This window comes from Silene latifolia, chromosome 9 (genome assembly GCF_048544455.1).
Source record: "Silene latifolia isolate original U9 population chromosome 9, ASM4854445v1, whole genome shotgun sequence".
Taxonomy (NCBI): domain Eukaryota; kingdom Viridiplantae; phylum Streptophyta; class Magnoliopsida; order Caryophyllales; family Caryophyllaceae; genus Silene; species Silene latifolia.
In genome coordinates this window covers 126,317,337-126,324,845 of record NC_133534.1, presented here as the reverse complement: position 1 = coordinate 126,324,845, position 7,509 = coordinate 126,317,337, and the positions used below count along the sequence as shown (strand labels likewise).

The following is a 7,509-nucleotide window of genomic DNA, read 5'->3' as shown; positions in this document are numbered from 1 at the left end:
CGACTCGACCTATATGCAAAAATAAACGTGAAATTTTTTTTGAATTTTTGAAATTTTTCAATTTTTTTTGGATTTTTGATATATATAGAAAAATTAGATAAACAATGCAAAACTGAAATGTAAACGTGAATGCAAGCAAATGAAATGCAACGCAAAACCCTTCCCCAAACCAAATCGCACAATGTCCCCATTGTGCAAAATAATATAATGAAATAAAAGAGAAATGGGAATTTGCGTTAAAGTAAATAAATATGACATGAAAGAAGACTCGGAAACTCACAAGACTTTTAAGCGCAGCAAAAGGAAACCTCCCCAAACCAGCGCGAGCTAGGAGGTTTCAGTAGCCAGCACTGCTACCAATAAGTACCTGAAAAGGCAAACAATACCACGCGTAAAACCGAGAAAGCAATTATGAAACGCAAAAATTATGTGCAAAAATGAGAAAACGGAAGAAATCAGAAATTAAGCGGAGAGTAAAGTGAAAGGTATACTCCCTTGACTCCGCAAATCGATCAAACGCAGCAGGGGAATGATCGAAAACAGGTACAACAGCTCTGGATGGTCGATCGACCACATCACTCAGTCGATCGACCAAAGTGAACAGCAACAGGAGCTTCTGGAATTCGCAGCCTAGTCAATCGACCAAAGGAGGCAGTCGATCGACTGGAAAACCTGCTGTAACTTCCTGATTTCGTCTAATTAGCTCAATAAATTGAGCTATCAAGGTCTATAAACCTGCAATTACACACAATAACGTGCCCAAAATTGCGCAAAACCCAAAGCAATAGTCTAAAATGTATAAAATCCTAAGCAAACTTAAAAGAGAGAACGTCTCGCGCACACGAAAAACAATAAAAAGAGTTTAACGAAAGCAATAAAAACAATGTTTTAGAAAAGCATTCGATCAACTAATAGTTGATCAAGAGCGACCACGGAATGGCCCACTTGGTCGGCTTCTGGCTACTAGAGGTAGCCACAACAGTGCTCATCTTCTCAGCTGCACTCTTCTCAACTCCGACATCCGCTGAACTCAACGGATCAACAGCTTCATCATCCTCCCAAACAATGACCTCTTCTGGCTCATCAAAGTCCAAGTCAGACTCCCTCACTTTGACTGGCTCATCTTCAAGCTCCTCATCAGTGCCATAGCTAAGACATCCTAGACCGCCTCTTAAAACTATTGGCTCCCTAGCAGCTGGAGCAACATGCGGCTCTTCCTTCCCCAAACCAGCTCCTGCGATATTAGAAATAGACAAATCTTCCGCCAATTTGCTCCCAATCTGGGGCGGAGGGGTTATAACAGGAATAGGTGTATAGACAGGCATATCAGAAAGCACAAAATATGATTTCTTTTCAGAAACCGTATTACAAGTTATTGGCCACATGGGGGCTTTCTTCTTAGCTGTTTGGGCAAAGACAATAGAATGCTTTCCTACCTTGAAGGTCAAAGTCCCTGAACCAACATCTACAACTGCACCAGTAGTGTGCAGAAATGGTCTACCCAGTATGATGGGAATGTGGGCATCCTCAGGCATATCTAGTACAACGAAGTCAACAGGGAAGAAAAACTTTCCTATTTGAAAGGAATGTCCTCTAAGACTCCTATTGGCTGGACCGCAGATCGGTCAGCCATCTGTACTGTCAAATCGGTGACTGCAAACCTAGTCAATTTCAATTTCCTAGCTAGACTCAAAGGCATAACGCTAATGCTAGCTCCTAAGTCACATAATGCCTTCTCAATTGAGAAGGTACCAATATTACAAGGAACGGAGAAGCTGCCTGGGTCAGCTAATTTATGTGGTGCAGTATGGGTCAAATAAGAGCAAGACTCTTTAGTGAGTGCGACAGTATGCACAGTTTCAAGTGACTTTTTCTTAGACAAAAGTTGTTTCATGAATTTCGTGTAAGCAGGCACTGGATTTACTAATTCAAGGAAAGGAACTTGTACATTTAAGCTACGAATAACCTTTTCAAACTTATTAAATGATACCTGTTCCTTCGTCGGCACCAATCTCTCCGGATAAGGGGCTGTAAGAAGTAACTTAGCCCTCTCCTCTAAATCTCGCATGCCGGCATCGGTGGACTTAGGCTGAAAGTCCACAACCTTCTCCTTGTTGTAGCTTGATCCCTCTTTAGACCGTCTCAAATGTGAACCATTAATCGACATAGGGTCGTATTTCGGAACCGAGACTGACCCATCAGCATTCGGGTTTTGCCTCAATACTTTCGGGGCGGTCGTACCCCGAAACAAGTGGTCTCTCAAGTTATCAGGCATTGGAGGACGAAAAGAATCACCTTCAGCAGCGCTGTCAGTCGATCGACCAGGTTGGTCGGTCGATCGATCCCGACTTCTACGAGAACAAGCTATTGTTTGTCGCAGATGGTCGATCGATCGGGTATGTCGATCGATCGATCGACATACCCCCAGTAGACGCCTTTTTCTTGCTACTGTTTACCACGGCTTTGTTCTTGCTTGGTTCCGCCTCATCTTTTTCAGGGACATCCTCAACCATAACAGGCCCCTCAATGGTGGACCCACTCCTCAAAGTGATAGCATTAAGGGTCTCTTTTTGATCAATTTGTGTCGGTAAATGTCCCGGAGCTCGAGTTGTATTCTTGCTAGCCAATTGGGCAATTTGGCTCTCCAACATCTTCATCCCGGCCTCCTTTAGCAACAAATTCTTCAACTCAGCAAGATCGAATTTTGGGACTGCTGCTGCTACTGAGGGACATAAGGAGGTTTTTGAAACTGTTGTTGCTTATGAGGGGGCACATAATTCTGCTGCTGCTGCTGCTGTGGTGGTTGAGTCGGATTCAAGACATTTTTGCTACTCCACCTCAAGTTCGGATGGACATTCGGCTCATAATAAGTGTTTGTCTGCCTGTAATGTTGAAAGGCAGCACAAGACTCAAAGGGACTAGGACAATTTTCTGAAACATGTCCCTCAGCTCCACATCTTTTGCAGACAAAAGGACCGTCTGAAACAACATTTACATGGTAAATCCCTCCTTTTGAAGCTCCTACCAACTCGTACTTATCAAACCTTGCCGTGAGAGCTTCTAATGCAGCTACAGAAGGAGATTCAGCAGCTCTCTTTTGATTTCCCCTGGAATTCCCATACTCAGCTTTATGGGTGGCCAAGTCATCAATGATCATCCACCCCTTAGTCTCTCCCATATTCTCCTGGAATCTGCCACTAGCTGCCGCATCCAGGATAGCCCTCTGATCGTCATAGAGCCCATTGTAGAACTGATTGCATAGGCTCCATTTCTCAAACCCATGATGCGGAATGGTTCGCACGAGCTTCTTGAAACGCACCCACGCCTCATGAAAGTTCTCATCAGGACCCTGTTTAAAGCTCGTGATGTGAACTCTAATGGAATTTGTCTTTGAGGCAGAGAAGTATATCTTGTAGAATGCTAAGGCCAGATAATTCCAGTCAGTGATCCCATTAGCAGCTCGATCCAGGTATCTGTACCACTCTCTTGCAGCATCACGGAGTGAGAATATAAACATTGTCTCTTTCACTTGGTCCTGGGTCACACCGGTCGGTGGGGGTATAGAGTAGCAATAGTCAATAAATATCTCCATATGATTGGCTGCATCTTCATTTACAGCTCCCCCGAATTGGTTCCTCTCAACCAAGTTGATATAAGAAGGCTTCGGTTCGAATTTTCTATCAGCTCCTGGTAATTCGAACCCCTTATATAGGTTCGCAGCTGTCGGCTCCAAGTGACTGGCTATAGTTGCTTCTTCAGCCATTTCTAGAAAATCTGGAGAAGTGACTGTCTCAGCTGATGAAGTAGAAACTGGAGACGAAGGTGGATCCTCTTCAAATAGAGCGTTCTCGTAGTAACTAGACAGAGTACTCAGCTCTTCCTCTGTCGGCAATACCCTAGATGATCGCCTCAACTCGCGCAAAGTCTTTTCAATCTCAGGATTGAACGGTAGTAATTCACCACCCTGTGATCTGCGCATAAGAAGAAACTACAAAAAGAATATGAGAATAGTTTAAGGAACGAATGTCCCTTAAACTAAGAAACAGACTAAAATAAAACAACTAAAAATTAGAACAATTGCCTCCCCGGCAACGGCGCCAAAATTTGATGCCTGTCGTTATGCACCAAAAATAATATTTATAATTTCCAACTACAACTATAGATAGCGGTAGCAGGGTCGAACCACAGAGAAGCAGATACAATGATTAGTTGTCTAATTTCTAGTCTTTAGGGTAACAAATGTGTGGGGGTTTTCTTTGATTTGGTCTATAGCTAAAGGCAATGAAAAATAAATTAAACTAAAGAAATATATTAAATTAAAAATAAAGAAGGGTACTAGGATGGTCGGTTCACTATAGTTTCGGCGGCAGCATACTAAGTAGGTCTAAATCAAACACATAAGGCGGGAAAACAAGAGGTCCTCTCGGTCCACTCTTGACAAGTAGAATCTTCCGATCTCGCTACGGGTCCCTAATATCAGTAGTACTGACTCTCGTCCTGAAAAGTGACTAATAACCTAAACTTGACCTATCTTTCGATCTCAGCATAGTTTAGTCATTTTAATTGGTGGTCTAACAACTTCCCCTATCTTTCGATCTAATGGTTCAGTCAAAACCCTAACATTCAACTAGTCGCGTGCACTCGATTCGTCAAATATAGAATTGAATCAATTAAAACGAAGGTAACACCTCACGTGGTCAGTCGATCGACTAGGTATGGCGGTCGATCGACCAACACGCGATTTCAGGCCATATTAATTCTAATGCCGCCTAACTATAGATTCCCTATATCCTAGCACGAATAAATTAGCTACTCATGATTATTACGAAAACAACAACAAGATTGATGAAATAAACTACTGAAGTCATGCTTGAATTAATAGAATAAAAGACTAGCATAAAACGATAACTATGGCTTCGGGAGATCTAACTTGCAATCCTATACTATGAATGGAAGCAACAAATTGAATAATAAAACAGAAGAATACCGTGTAAAGGATTTGTAAAGGGAAGATCAGAACCGAATGCAAAACCGAAACTTTATTAAAGAACGAACTAAACTATAAATGTTGAATTGTATTTCGAACTGAATGATAAAACCTAGATGAAAAACTGAATCACTATTCTGTAAACCTAGCTTACGTTATTTAGAATACAACGTAGTTCTTATTCCAAAACCTAATGTACTATGGGCTTCAAATTCCTCGATCTTTTAATTCACGTCAGAATCATGGTCTAGTCGATCGACCATGTTGCTCAGTCGATCGACCAACCTATGCTGAACAGTAGCTTCTGATCTTCGTGCCTTGGTCGATCGACCAAAGGACTCAGTCGATCGACCACTGTAGCTGGTACTTTGATTCAAAACTTCGTGGATTAGTTTTCGGGCCTCGAAATACGCACCAAGCTTGTTCCTTGCGTAAATACTTCATGTCAAGTGCAATGCAAGATACTCGGGGACGGATTTAGCTTAATATTTACTCAATTCCGCGTAAATCTGCAATATTACATAAAAATACGAAAGTAGACGAAATGGGGCAAATAGTAGCATAAACTACATAAATGAGCTCTGAAATGCGTGTAAAATGAGGTATAAAACATCATATAAAAGACACACATCAGTCGGCAATACTCTAGACGATCGTCTCAAGTCACGCAAAGTCCTTTCGATCTCAGGATCTAATGGTCGTAAATCACCACCCTGTGACCTGCGCATAAGAGGAAGCTACAAGTAGAATATGAGAATAGTTTAAGGAACAGATGTCCCTTAAACCAAGAAAAAGACTAAAATAAAAACAACTAAAAATTAAACAATTGCCTCCCCGGCAACGGCGCCAAAATTTGATACCGTCGTAGAGTATCAAAGATAAATTTATAAATCCGAACTACTACTATAGCTAGTGGCAGTCAGGGTCGAACCACAGAGAGGCGATGCAATTAATAGTTGTCTATTTTTAGTCTAAAGTAACAGTTGTGAGGGGGTTTGATTTGAATAGTTCTATAACTAAAGGTAACAAAATTAAGACTAAACTAAAGCAAGTAAATGAGTAATTAAGGAAATAAGATGAAATCAAATATTAAAAGGATGCTATGATGGTCGGTTCACTGTAGTTTCGACGGCAGTATCTCTAGGTAAACTAATTTAAGCATGTTAGATGGGAAAATAAAAAGTCCTCTTGGTCCAATTTAACAGGTAGCAACCTTTCGGCCAAAGCTACGGGTCCCTAAGTCTCACTAAAAATACTAACTCTCGCTCTTGATTAATGATACTTAAAGCCTAAATTAACTCATCTCTTGATCTCATTAATTTATTCGTCTTAATTAAGTAGTCTATTTCCCTCCCCTATCTTTCGATCTATCGGGTCGGTCAATTCCTAGGCATTCAACTAGTCGCGTGCACTCGATTCGTCAAATATAGCAATTAAATTAATTAAGTCGAAGCTAATCTAACACATGGCAGTCGATCGACCATGCAAAGCAGTCGATAGACCTACGGAGCCAGTCGATCGACCAACGAAGTCAGTCGATCGACGAGACCCCGATGGCAGGTCACCTATTGTTGAAGCCGTCTAATCTACAAATCCCCTACATCTTAGCACGTAGGATTTAGCTACTCATGATGGTGATAAAAATAACAATAAAGTTAACAAATAAAGCTACTGAATTCATAATAGAATTAACTAAATAATTAACTAACATGAAACGAGAATTTGGCTTTGGGAAATCTAAACTAGCAATTCTAAACTACGGAAGAAGTAAAGCAACAAGTATTAAAGGAAGGAACAGAGAATACCGTAGGGAAGAATTGAAGAGAGAAGATCAAAACCCAATGCAAAAGGAAACTTTTTTGATGACAAAATAATCTAAACTAATGAAATAATCAAAAGTTCAAACTTCTTTATTTTGAACCCTAATTAATTCCGATGTCTCTAGCAGTAGGAAGGAGTTACGTTATATAGAAGTGTCACGTAACTTTTATTCCTAAAACCTAATTACAATGGGCTTCGGAATTCTAATTTTCTTGCACGTAGAGTCGTGGGGTGGTCGATCGACCAGTTAGGACAGTCGATCGACTGCCCCTCATTCCTGCAGACTTTTGTTCAGCATTCTAACAGTCTATAGACCACGTAGGTCAGTCTATAGACCACTGTAGCTGGTAGTCTGCTTCTAAATTCTCCATAAATCTATTTCCAGGCCTTGAAATGCGCTCCAAGTTCATTTCTTGAGTAAATACTTCATGTCAAATAATATGCCAAGTACTCGGGGACAGATTCGGCTCGATTTCCGCTGGATTCTTCACATTTCTGCAATATTATACAAAAACACGAAAGTAGACGGAAATAGGGAAAATAGTAGCATAAACTACATAATTGAGCTCTGAAAAGCGTGTAAAATAAGGTGTAAAACATCATATAAATGACACACATCATAAGTCAAAATACTCAACGAAAGGTTATGAATTGGTTGGTCGTTCCTGCAAAACAACAAATCATTCGGAGTCTAAGGTATA

At 40.8% G+C, this 7,509-nt stretch overlaps 1 non-coding gene across 1 annotated transcript; it reads left to right on the top strand.

The window, feature by feature from the left end:
• The first annotated feature begins 3,275 nt into the window (after nt 1-3,275).
• LOC141604026 (small nucleolar RNA R71) lies at nt 3,276-3,382 on the top strand. Its single transcript, XR_012525852.1, has one exon. It is a non-coding gene; the product is annotated as a small nucleolar RNA R71 (small nucleolar RNA).
• Nucleotides 3,383-7,509: the final 4,127 nt, after the last annotated feature.